Source organism: Dendropsophus ebraccatus, chromosome 7 (assembly GCF_027789765.1).
Source record: "Dendropsophus ebraccatus isolate aDenEbr1 chromosome 7, aDenEbr1.pat, whole genome shotgun sequence".
NCBI classification, from domain to species: domain Eukaryota; kingdom Metazoa; phylum Chordata; class Amphibia; order Anura; family Hylidae; genus Dendropsophus; species Dendropsophus ebraccatus.
The window spans coordinates 47,657,924-47,671,545 of record NC_091460.1 but is presented as its reverse complement, the minus strand read 5'-3'; the positions used below and the strand labels follow the sequence as shown (position 1 = coordinate 47,671,545).

At 44.4% G+C, this 13,622-nt stretch overlaps 1 long non-coding RNA gene across 2 annotated transcripts; it reads left to right on the top strand.

The window, feature by feature from the left end:
• The first annotated feature begins 329 nt into the window (after positions 1 to 329).
• On the top strand, positions 330 to 12,754 carry LOC138797389 (uncharacterized). 2 transcript variants are annotated; one of them, XR_011363928.1, is made up of 4 exons: positions 330 to 415; positions 841 to 939; positions 10,907 to 10,939; positions 12,496 to 12,754. It is a non-coding gene; the product is annotated as an uncharacterized lncRNA (long non-coding RNA). The 2 variants fall into 2 exon arrangements; XR_011363927.1 differs by having other exon boundaries at positions 342 to 472.
• Positions 12,755 to 13,622: the final 868 nt, after the last annotated feature.

Below are 13,622 nucleotides of genomic sequence, written 5' to 3'. Positions count from 1 at the left end.
AGACCCTAACAAAAAAAAGTTTTTTCTTTGAAAAGTTGTGGCCCACTTTTATGGTGAATTCTATGAAGTGCAAACAGATGCATACACCATAGCTAAGTGAATATAGTTTATTTAAAAGGGTGGAGTCACAAAGCAAAAAAAGGTATAATCAGATGTGTAACACATACATATATGTAAAGTAGAACAAATGCACTGTTTTTAGTAAAGAAGCGTACATCCCTGTACCATTTTTCTTCCACGTTGATTTGTTCACTCCCTGCTTTCCTCTCTGAACTTTGACCCTGCAGTTGCCATGCAACAGTGCAGACACTTTCCCATAATCCCCTGAGGTGAAAACCAACTGCCAGTACTAATGGGTCAGATCATGTGACTGCAATTGAACTGAGCATGAGTGACCCAAGCTAGAGGATGCCTGGTGGGTCATAACCAAGGGCAAAAGATTAACAAATAAGCAGGCACATGGGGTGGATTAGTAAGTCTATAGCTTTCAAACAATACATTTTAAGAAATGCTTGAATATTAAAAATATGTTTAATTTAACATAATGCATCACTATAGATCTATTTTTCCTCCTGATACAATCCCTTTAAGTGAAAATGCCAAATACAAAGCAACAAGTGAGATACAGAAGACACAATAAGAGCTACAAGACACAAAGAAATAAACAAGAAAATACATCTAGCTATAAAGTAGACATCTTACAAACAATACGGGGGGTGGGGATAGGGGGCCTTTGTTGGTTGATTAACGGAGTTTCCATATGAACATCTGCATAGGTCCATTGTAATGTTCCAGAGCCGACAGATTGATAGCATCTCTCCCTTTTTCTTACTCCCCAAGGTCTTCATGAATCTAACAGAAAACACTACACTTCCCAATACTCCATAAGACCTGCCCTCTCTTAAATTCCCAATTCACAGGTGTTCAAGCAGTGCGCACGTGAGTATAAAGAATACGGCATGTATATCAGGTACCATAACGGATGTGAAATACACAGAGAAACTAAATTAAATCATAAAAGTAACAATCAAATGTGGAAAAGAAAATACAGAATTAACCCTGTATACACCTACCTGGGCATAGGTTATATCTGCTATTTCAGCTCTGTCCTATTTACTTCAAAAGATACAGGACATGAAACCAGAAACAACCCGTGGGCAGGTGCGGTACAATTTCGGAAAGCCAAGGATTCTTATCCTGTACTACTCATCTTACGTAAAAGTCCCATTGTAGTCATTTATAGTATACTGGCTGAATAAAATAAGGAGTGCGGGGTTCAAAGAGCCCTTTAAAAAGGGTCGTTCACTAAAAAAAATTGTTTTAAATCAACTGGTGCCAGAAAGTGCCAGCGATTTGTAATTTACTTCTATTAAAAAATCTCAAGTCTTCCAGTACTTACCAACTGTTGTATGTCCTGCAGGAAGTGGTATTCTTTCCAGTCTGGAGAGCAGGAGAGGTTTTCTATGGGGATTTGCTACTGCTCTGGACAGTTCCTGACACAGACAGCACTGCATCAGACTGTAGATTAAAAAAACACCACTTCATGCAGGACATACAGCAGCTGATAAGTACTAGAAAAGGATTTTTTTTTTTATAGAAGTAAATTACAGACCTCTGGCACCCGCTGCATTTCTAAACTCCGCAGAGGTTTGGTTCCCCCCTTTTTAAACTTTGGACAATCTCTACTTGCAACTGAGCAACCCCGATTAAAAGGGAAACTTCTTGCGGAAAGTAGATTTAAAGGGTATCTAAGCTATAAGCACACATTTTAATATTGGGCTATCTATAAGATAGAGGCTGCAGATGTTCCCTCTAACCTGTATTTATTGGCTGATCTTCCAGATTTCCTTACATTAAAGGGTCTGTCAGGTGATACTATATAGCACAATGAATACACTTTTATAACCCTATAACCGTTCGTATTTAATGTCACTCAGAATATTAAAAATCACGGTTTAACTTAAAATCTAGACTAGAAGCAATCGATTGGAAGCTATTAATTCCCACTCCATAAAAAAATTGGCTGAAAAGCAGCAAATTTATAATAAAGTGCTCTGTAATGGTCTTTATTTTCTCCGTCAGTTTAGTGAGTGTTACTCGGGCTCCTTCCATCTGGGATGAGGATGGTGATTTCTGGTCAGATTTTGGCTAGGCTCCAACAACAAAAACTGATGGATTGTGTAAAAGCCTGAGTCTTTATCAGGCAACTCAATATTTTTCCATCAGATGAGTACGTGGGTAATATTTCACATCTAATTGTGATAAACTATATCGTATTGGCTTGATAATTCTCTCTTTATTGGCATAGCAATACAAATGGGTCACTTGTGAGGTAGAGTTGCAGATTTGTTTTACTTTTTCTTTGAAATAGGAAACTTTTTTTTTTAAATTTTTCAAACACTGTTATTCAAATGCTTGCCTACCAACAGGGGCCATTAGTAATGAGTCACAAGACTGGATGTGGCTAGTAGTGTTGAGTGCTCGATCAAGCATCAGGGTGCTCGGCACTGTTCAATGCTCAACCCGAGCACCTCATTTTGGTCTGGTTCTCGATTTTAAGAAAAAAGCATGTTGAACGGCAGCTGCAATCAGCGACTGAGGTAGGACACTGCTGCAGCCACTGATTGGCTGAGCGGTGCCTCGTGCATTCACATTTGTCACTCAGCCAATCAGCGGTTGCAGTGGTGTCCTACCTCAGTCGCTGATTGACTGATTGCAGATGAAGAAGCTGAAGTAGAAGCTACAGGGAGCCCAGGATGGTAAGTCTGGCCCCTAGAGGGTTAATTGGGAATGCACTTAATACCCAGGGGGCCAGGCTGTAACCAGCCACTCTCCATCTGCCAAGAAGGGGGAACTTGCTCACATGCTTGAGTCTTCCTTTGACTTTAATGGGGTTCACTATTCAAGTCAAGCACTCGAGCATTTTAGTGCTCACTCAATGCTATTGGCTAGCATGGAAGCCTGGCCAATCAGGATCATGCCCAGTAATCTGCATTGTTTAGCTACGCCAGATTTAAGCAAGAGGATAAAGGCCACAGCCATCTTTGATTGTGCTTCCGTGCCTAATGCTGCTATTTAGGATCTATGGTACTCGTACCCCCTGGTTTCATTGGTTTGCTGATTCAAACTCAAATGTTCCCTCTTGGGTTTGACTCCACTTGGGTCCACTTAATGGTCTGTTGCCCAGGTTGGGGCCATCACCTGGGGTGGATATTCCAAGTAGGTAGAGACAGGTAAGTGGATAAAATTAGGACTGAACTTCTAGGTACTTGCACACACTGGTCATATCCACACCCATCTCTGATACTTTAAACATTATATATTAAAATGACGAAAAAAAGGATTTGTACCAGGGAAGGACCCTTTCCCTGGCCTTACCCTGCTATGTCTGTGACAGCACCTCTACAAATCCAAAACTCTGCAGAAGAAGGTAATACCATTACAAGAGGTTCTTGTAATATGTAATGGTTTAATTGTATCTTGCCCATATTAAAGTGTTACATATTATTATAGTTCGAACTCATTACAGCAAGAACCTCCTGCAATGCATATAGTCTTTGTCACGGCCGCGGCAGCGTCTCATGCTCCGGGCCGCCGCCGCGACCTCTCCATGCAGCTGCCGGGGTCCATGTGCAGGGACCCGGCAGTGCTACTAGTTCGGCCCCGGGGGGCGCCTTACCTCGCCCCGCTCTTGTCACCCGCTGTGCCGGCCGGCGCGCGCATCCCTGCCTCCTAGGGCGCGCACGTGGCGGCTGTCTCAGATTTAAAGGGCCAGTCCGCCCCTAATTGGAAGGTGCACTAATCACTTCCTATAAATTCCAGCCCTGCCCCACTACAGGTGTTGGAGCCTCTACATGCTTCCCATAACGTTTGGCCCAGCTCCCTGTTGTTCCTGATTCCTGTCCGCTACCTGGTCCCTAGTCCTTGTTCCTGATTCCTGTCCGCTACCTGGTCCCTAGTCCTCGTTCCTGGTTCCTGCTCCTCTGTTACACTATTGCTTCTGTGTTCAGCCTGTCACCTGCGGTTACGCCTACATACCTCTGCCAGCACCATCTCCTGCCTACTGCTCCTGCCACGCCTCGCCTGCCGTCACTAGCAACCAAGCCAGGGGTAGCGACCTGGGGGTCGCCTGCCGCAGCAAGTCCATCCCGCCTTGCGGCGGGCTCTGGTGAAAACCAGCGGCCCCTTACACTCCGTTCCCTGGTGAGGTTAGTGCCATCGCTAGTGACGGTCCAGTGGATCCACTACTCCAGGCGTTACAGTGGGCTCCAACCATGGATCCCGGCGAGGTGCCTGATATCCGCGACATAGCCCGAGTGGTCGCTCAACAGGCTCTACAAATCCAGCAACAGTCGCAGCAGATCCAGCAACTCACTGCCGCCTTACAGCAGCATACTACAGCCCAGCGCACACCACCTCCTGCTGCTTTTTCAACACTTCGACTGGCTCTCTCAAGCAAATACGCTGGTAACTCCAAGTTGTGCAAAGAATTCCTGACTCAATGCACCATGCATATTGAACTCTTAAGTAGTCAGTTTTCCACCGAGCGCTCTAAAGTGGCTTTCATCATCAGCCTATTGGAGGGTAGAGCTCTGGCTTGGGCCACGCCGCTGTGGAACCGAGATGATCCTGCTGCTGCCAATCTCCGAACCTTCCTGGCCGAGTTTCGCTCCGTCTTTGAGGAACCTGCCCGTGCCTCTTCAGCTGAGACTGCACTCCTCAACCTCTCTCAAGGGAGCTCCTCTGTTGGTGACTACGCCATCCAGTTCCGCACCCTGGCAGCAGAATTAGACTGGAATGAGGCCGCTCTAATAGCCACCTTCAAGAAGGGCCTGTCCAGTCGGGTGAGAGACGTGCTTTCCGCCCGAGACCTACCTACCTCCCTGAACGAACTCATCCTACTGGCCACCAGGGTCGATACTCATTTTTCTGAGAGGAGGAGGTCTGGCATGAACGGCGACTAAGCCTGTCCCGTAGCCATCACCAGCTGGTGCCGGTCTTCCAGAATCCTGACGTTCCGGTGTCCCAGTCGACTCCTGAGATTCCTATGCAGGTGGAACGGGCTCACCTGACACCTGATGAAAGAATTTGTCGTTTGGAGCTGAATCTCTGCCTCTACTGCGGTGGTTCGGATCACTTTCGGCTGAGATGTCCCCAACGTCCTCAAGCGTCCGGGAAACGCCAGCACCTAGGTCGGGTGGGAGAGGTCTCCCTAAGTGTGAATGCCACCTCTCCAAGGTTGTCTGTGCCAGTCTCCATCCAGACACCCTCAGGACCAACTCACCAGAATACTGCCTTTCTCGATTCTGGGTCAGCAGGCAGTTTTATTGCAGCTACATTGGTCCAAAGATGGCGGCTACCCGTCAGACTAGCCAGACCCCTGACTATCTCCTCGGTCACGGGCGAGATTCTTACCGACCATGTGCACTACCAGACCGCACCTCTAGTCCTCCAGGTGGGTACTTTAAATCAGGGAAAGATCTCCTTCTACGTCCTGCCCCATTCTTCTTCCACCATCCTCCTGGGACTCCCTTGGCTGCGATTACATGCCCCCAAGCTGGACTGGAGAACCGGGAAGATTCTTAGTTGGGGTCAGGACTATTCCAACCAGTGTCTGAGGTCACCTCAGCCCAAGTACTCTATGTTGTCACCCGACCCCGCCAAGCCTCTAGCCGGCCTACCGGCGGAATACCAAGACTTGCCTAAAGCCTTCTCTGCCACGGAGGTGGACTCTCTACCACCTCATCGGGCGTACGATTGTCCCATAGACCTCCTTCCTGGAAATTCTCCTCCACAAGGTCGGGTGTACCCTCTCTCCGTACCCGAGACTGAGGCCATGTCCTCTTACATCCAGGAGAACTTACAGAAGGGTTTCATCCGCATATCCACATCCCCTCGCCACATAGGGATGGACTTCATCACTGATTTGCCTCCATCTGCAGGCAAGAAAGAGGGGGAGTCCAAAGGGGGGGGGTACTGTCACGGCCGTGGCCCGTGCTCCGGGCCGCCGCCGCGACCTCTCCATGCAGCTGCCGTGGGTCCATGTGCAGGGACCCGGCGCTGCTAGTAGTTCGGCCCCGGGGGGCACCTTACCTCGCCCCGCTCCTGTCACCCGCTGTGCCGGCCGGCGCGCAACCCGTTCTCCTAGGGCGCGCACGCGCCGGCTGTCTCAGATTTAAAGGGCCAGTCCGCCCCTAATTGGAAGGTGCACTAATCACTTCCTATAAATTCCAGCCCTGCCCCACTACAGGTGTTGGAGCCTCTACATGCTTCCCATAGCGTTTGGCCCAGCTCCCTGTTGTTCCTGATTCCTGTCCGCTACCTGGTCCCTAGTCCTTGTTCCTGATTCCTGTCCGCTACCTGGTCCCTAGTCCTCGTTCCTGGTTCCTGCTCCTCTGTTACACTATTGCTTCTGTGTTCAGCCTGTCACCTGCGGTTACGCCTACATACCTCTGCCAGCACCATCTCCTGCCTACTGCTCCTGCCACGCCTCGCCTGCCGTCACTAGCAACCAAGCCAGGGGTAGCGACCTGGGGGTCGCCTGCCGCAGCAAGTCCATCCCGCCTTGCGGCGGGCTCTGGTGAAAACCAGCGGCCCCTTACACTCCGCTCCCTGGTGAGGTTAGTGCCATCGCTAGTGACGGTCCAGTGGATCCACTACTCCAGGCGTTACAGTCTTCTGTGGCGTTTTTATTTTACTGTAATTTTTTTATTTTATAAAAATTTCATTTGTAAAATTATAATTTTGTACCATTATTGAAACTTAAATAGGTTTTCCAAGATGAGAAAAAGCACAGCTACTTTTTTTTCCTTCCAGAAACAGCACTGTCCATAGTTATTACACTCAGGTATTACACTCAACTCCATTCAACTTAGCTGCAAAACCTACACCCAAACTGAGGACAGGAGTGGTGCTTTTTCTGGAAGAAAGCTTGAACAGGCTCTTTAACGAGTATACTCGTTATGTCACGGTTAAGGGGAAGCAGAGAGGGCTCACTGTGCAGACCCCCTCTGAAGTGCACAGCTCCTAGCTGCTAATAAGCCATTTAGGTGCAGCTATCAAGGCTGACCGCTGCATTTAAATGGCTTGTGTCCCCATCCCTGGTGTCTAGTGGGGGGGGGATCACCCTCCACAGTGTGATTGTGGAGGGGCGATCCCGTCATCTTACCCAGCTGGGCCTCATGCCGCATGATACTGATCCCGGCTTGGCAATCCATTGCTCCAGGCTCCAGTAGCCCAGAGCAATACAGCACTGATCTCATGGATTGTATTAGAAGTCTCCCATAAAAGTTTGAATTATCCCCTTTTCCCATTTTATAAGTAATAATAAAAAAAATAATAATAATAAAATAAACATATTTGGTACCGCCGCGTGCGTAATCTCCCGAACTTTTAAATTACCACATTCCTGATCTTGTATGGCAAAAAAATGCCAAAGTGCAAAATGTTTGGTCACATCAAATCCACAAAATTTGTAATAAAAACTTAGCAAAAAGTTTCACATATGCAAGCAAGCTATCGATAGAAAGGAAAGATCATAGCCATATAACACACACAGCCCCATAGACCAAAAAATAAAAACTTTATATAGATGGTAAAAGAGCGATTTTAACAAACATTTAGTTTTTTTTTTTTTGTAAAGGTTTTTATTTTTTATAAGCTGTTAAATAAAATAAAGGTTATACAAGTTGCCTATTGTTGTGATTTGTTGCATTATGATTTATTTATTTTATAATGGAAATTAATTGAGAAACTGATCAAAATGCAAAAAAAAAACAAAAACGTAGTATGAACCCAGCCTAACTATTCAAAAATTTGCTTATTTGACCAATAAAACACCCCATAAAACTGGTCATTCAGAGGTCAAAATATGATCTATATCTAGATGTTATGAGATTATATTTCCCACTCAATGATAAACTTGTAACTAGAAAAATGAAAGAACTGTACTGACATCACAGAGACATCAGTCAGAGGTCCAGCACCTTGTTATTTATTATTGAATGTTACCTGCACCTCTGGCTGCTCCGGGACATATGCTGCATACCTAATATGGGCCTGTAATTAGCAGAGCACATGATCTTTTATTAATTAAACACCAAATGTCACAAAGAAAAAAAAAAGATCCAAACACAAAAGAATAAATGAAAGATGATAAAGCTCCAGGACATGAGGCAGGAGCGGGAGAAACGCCTGAGGCTGAAATGGTTGGTAACAATGTCCGGTATTTGTTCCTAACATCAATGTCAATGTATTAATGGGCCCCTTGTAATAGTTATAATTCCCCCCTAGGTCATACCACTAGTTTGAAAAAGAACAAAAACCAACACGTGAACAGTAACATAAACATATAGTAACATGTTGCGTGTGAATGTTAAAGAGACATAAGTTTAGAACAAACCAGAGATTGAAAAGGGCTTAATACTATATTGGATGTGTTCTCTATTGTGTATTATTTGCAGTCAGACACAGTGCTCTCTGCTGCCACCTCTGTCTGTGTTAGGAACTGTTCAGAGCAGCAGCAAATCCCTATAGAAAACCTTTCCTGCTCTGGCAGTTTTGTGAGACTGGAAAAAAATATACTACTTTCGTCTTGTGTATTGCAGAATATTGTCTATTGAGTTTTCTGGTTCTGTTGTTGTATACTGTTGAGTGCTATGTTTTTTCTTTCTTAACTACTGAATGATCTCACTTTTCTGCCCTACCTGGTAGTTCTGGTAGTATCTGAGTATTGGGGCAATTTTTAAGATCCAAGAAAGGCAACAGTTAAAAGTCAAGCCTGATATTGCAATGTTGCATTTATAATTGACTAAACACACATCACACAAAGACAGGCATAACATTATTGGCAGCTCGTCTACTCCAGGAATGGGGAAGCTTCGGCCCTCCAACTGTTGCAAAACTACAATTCCCATCATGCCTGGACAGCCAAAGCTTTAGCTTTGGTTGTCCAAGCATGATAGGAATTGTAGTTTTACAACAGCTGGAGGGCCGAAGGTTCCCCATCCCTGGTCTACTCCATAGCCTCAATATTACAACTGAGCATGTGCAAGATTAAAGGGGTACACTGGGGGAAAATATATATTTTTTTATTAGCTGGTTTCAAACATTATACATATTTGTAAATTGCTTCTATTTAAAAATATCAAGTCTTCCAGTACTTATCAGCTAATGTATGTCCTGCAGAAAGTGGTGTATTCAGATAGATAGATAGATAGATAGATAGATAGATAGATAGATAGATAGAGGCTGATAAATACTGGAAGACTTAAGTTTTTTTAGTTTTCTTTTTTAAGAGAAATAGTTTATAAATCTGACAGTCCAGCAACATTAGAAAATGAAAAGGGCACTCACCCCTGGATGTGATCTTCTTTATTCGTGCAGAATTTAAAATACGCAGGACATACTGGGCTTTTCAGCTGAACGCCAAGCACCTAATATGAAGTAAGGTAACAGCTGGTTCGCGCGCATGCGCGCTTCTTCTTATAAGTCTGACACCAGTTGCTTTGAAAAACTGTTTTTCCCCTCCAGAGATCCACTTAAAGGCAAAATGGCCCCTGCTAGTGAGATATCCCTCACGAGTTTATCTGTACTCTCTTCCTCTTCCTATCAGATCATTGACATTACAGCCTTTAGTGCTGATCACCGGGCCCCAATAATTGCTTCTTTTCCCCCCATCATCCCAGATCCCCCCTTTAACAGACTGCTAGGAATACAAATAATACCACTTTTGTATAGTTCAAGCAAACTGCAACAAACAGAAAAATCACTAAATTAGAGCACAAGGATCGAACGGCAACCTACTGTTTTTGTGTCATTCATCTTAAATCTAATTGACTAACTTAATAAGGTTTGACAAACATATCCATCCTTGGCCTTTCAGAAGTGCATGCTTGAATAGGTAATTGTGCTGCACTTAGGCAGGGCGTTACTTTGCATGCTGTCAGTGCACAATGACAGGAACTCCTCTACAGAAATTTTATTCCGTGATGGTTCTTTTGAGGCCGGCGGACAGCAAAGAGTTGCATTAAAAATGATTTTCTGTCAAAGTTGGAAAGTGATCGTCCGGCGCGGCATTGTAATACATAAGATTTCTTAATATTTTACAGAAGGAAAACAGTAAAGGGGAAGGCAAAACAACTCAGACAGTGGTAATTGGATTTACTACTTAATTACGCTCCTGCCACAACAACGTTGTCATTCAGTGCGAAAGGAACGTTACCCAGAAAATTGTTCTAATTGATATTGTGCATAAGCTGAGAAAAGTGGCAGAACATTTTTTACAAGAATACAATAATATAATTGTGAGGATAAATCCCCAAAAATACAATAAAACCATACAACGCAATCCTTATGGGCTTAGTTTATTGACCCGCTTCAGTAATATTATATCACAGATTTTGGTAAAGTAACATGAAAGACTTCTCATCCTGACTCCAGCATCTTCCTATGTGCCAGGGGCAATATATCTTCTGGTGTTATGTAACAAAGTGTAACATTGCCAACTTTCTAATATACTTTAATACAGGTAAAGGTCTCTGCTTGTTGTCAGTGAATGGTCAGTCAAAAAACAGTCTTGATAAGGTCACAAGGTGCAAGACAGTAACAGATCTCTGCTGCCCCCTCTGTTCATGTCAGGAACTGTCCAGAGCAGGAGAGGTTTTCTATAAGGATTTGCTACTGCTCTGGACAGTTTCTGACATAGACAGAGGTGGCAGAAGAGAGCACTGTGTCAGACTGAAAAGAAAACACCACTTCCTGCAGGACATACAGTAGCTGATAAGTAATTTGTACTTCTTTAATTATATTGCATGGAGCGTATTTTCTGCAGCAGTAACCACATGGATGAGATTAAAAAACTGTATTTGAAATACAATGACTTTATTATTGTATTTGTGTTTTTCAGGACTGACTAGGGCTGCATCTAACTTCTGCAACTGTGAGTAATCAAATGCTGAGATTTCGGTTTAGATAACGTTTCCAAACCTGAACATTTTGACAGGTCCACTCAACACTAGTGTTCAGCCTGTATCCCGCTGCAGGAGCGTGACCTCTGTGGCTAGAGGCCACCAGGTCATCTACAAGTGTGGTCACGGTGTGAGCAGCAGCTGGTTCCCAAGGAGTCAGTGTGAGTTCCCAAGGAGTCAGTGTGAGTTCCCAAGGAGTCAGTGTGAGGCACCGGGGAACAGGCTGAGAAATCGTAGTCAGGAGGTAAGCTAGCACAGTGCCAGGAATGAAACGGCTATCATAGGCAGACAGGCAAAGGGTCAGGGCGGCTTTAGAGGCAGGTTGGGCAATCCGAGACGGCAACAGTAGAGAGGTCAGACAGAAGGCATTGAAGAACAGGCATGAGTCAGGATACATGGGAATTCAGCAGAAACAGCAGACACCTTTGCTATGTGTGCAGGAACGCAGCAACATTCAGGCAAGGAGAGCTAGTTTAAATAGGTGCAGGCAGCTCTGGAATTGTAGACAGCAGTAGCAGGTAGAGACAAGCTGCCTCTATAAGTCCAGAGCATTTGGCGGCATGCGTGCCCTAGTGGCCAGAGGTGTCATTGCAGCAGAAGGAGGAAGAAGACAGCGGAACATGAGCAGGATAAGCATGCGGAGTGCACAGGATGGTTGTGGCGAGTGGGTGCAGGACCTGGGGAGCACCACCGGTGAGTATCACCCAGCAGCATTACAATGCGCATGGGATTGGGATTGTCGAACAACTTTGTGTCAAACTTGACATGTAGGAAGGTTCTCCTTAAAACACCTTCTAGTGTAACACTTGTTAGATGGCATCTGTGGGGGTTTGTACTCCACCTATCACTAGAATTAAGGAGCCAATGTGCTTCCCTTTTCTGTTTCTATGTGTGAATATCTCCCATTTACTGCAATGAGACTACAATTCATATAAAGCTTTAATAACATATAACTGGTCACATACAAGATGTTAGATGAACCTTTAGTGTAGTATAGCAGCCCCGCAAGCTGGAGGGCCAGTATAGAAAGGACAATGCTGCAGAAAAAAATAAATGGAGAAATAAAAAAATGAAAAACAAGAACTTCATTGATGCCGTGGCCACATAGTATCGGAAGGCATTGTAAGGAAAAGGTTGCCCTGTATCATGGAAGAGTTAAGAATAGCAGGAAACATTTTGCTATTCTGTCTTCTCCTGTCTGTAAGGTTTAAGGGGCTGTCTCCTAGCTGATCTATTACTCTGGATCAGATGGTTATGACTCAATATTAGCTATTTTTAGCATTCTCTGTCCAAGCAAGACTTCCTGGACCAGCGTGTCACTCCAAAGCCATTTCATTTCTCTTTGTTCCCAATCTGTTAAGATATATACAGACTGCTGGATGTTCCTGACTTTGCTGATCTGCTGGTTTCTTTAACCTTCGCCAGTGCTGACTACAACACCTACTGTCCCGGCCTGAGCCTGACATTTGTTACATTACCAAGTGGCACATCTGCATATGTTCCCAAATCTTTCCTCATCTTTTTATAGATAAAACAAGGAGTCAGCATCCCTATCCAGTAAGAAGAATCAAGTGTCTTTCCCTGGCTTTAGTTTTGTGAAGATGTAACACATAAAAAGGGATAAAGAAACGTAAAAAAAGAATATCTGTTCCAACGATTACTCCAAAAATGCAAAATGGGGAAACGTTAAATAAAGAGCTTTGGAATGCCTACAGTCTTTGCCTGCTATCCGGTTAATACTATAATAAATGAGGCTGAATGGACCAGTCAGGAGCCAAGCTTCCCGGGCCCAGGTGGAATATGTATTCTATTATAGATGCAAAATATTAATTGTACAGTAATATAGGTTTGTCTTTACTACTACATTACTACTATATAGATATCATAATATGCCTTGACATTCCTGCTGCAACTTTATATTACTTTTGTTCCTGTCGGCAGAGACATTGTTGGGTTTAGTCAATAGTCAAGCACCAGGGCCCAGGTGAGAGGTTACATGCAGTATTACGCACAATAGTAACTTAAGCTTTACTATCCTATCAAAATATTTTTTAAAACCCGCCTGGTTTAGTTATATTTACCATTCTCAGGGGTGAAAAGGTAATATTCAGCCCCTGGGAACCCCCTTCATAGTGCACACCTATTTATCATTCTCTCCATTGTAGGTGTGGGCACAGGAGCTCAGCTGTTTGTGACCAGGACACACCATTACCTCTCTGGCCAATCACAGCACAGCACATACTGCACTTTGCAATGCCATGACATGGTGCTGGTGAATGTGCACTGGACTGTTGGTCCAGACAGGCACTGGGCTGTTGGTCTACATTGTACCCTACTATGGATGAGGAAGGAATTATTGATGCACTGGATTAGTTAGATGCTATGTAAGCAGATGAAAAAGAAACAACAGCAGCACAACAAGAAATGGGCTACACCAAACAAATGAGACCTAAAATGAAGCTCAAAATACTGTTGAGTGTGCACATGGTTTAAAATGGTGTAAGAGCAGAGAATGGCTGACCAAGAAAGAACTCTTTAGAAAACAAATTCAGCACAGAAGACATCTTGTAGTATAAGAGTAACCTAACTAAGGAGCCTAGCATAAAGAAGAAATAAAGAGCCAGCATGCACCAAACTTGCTGCTGATAGTGGTCC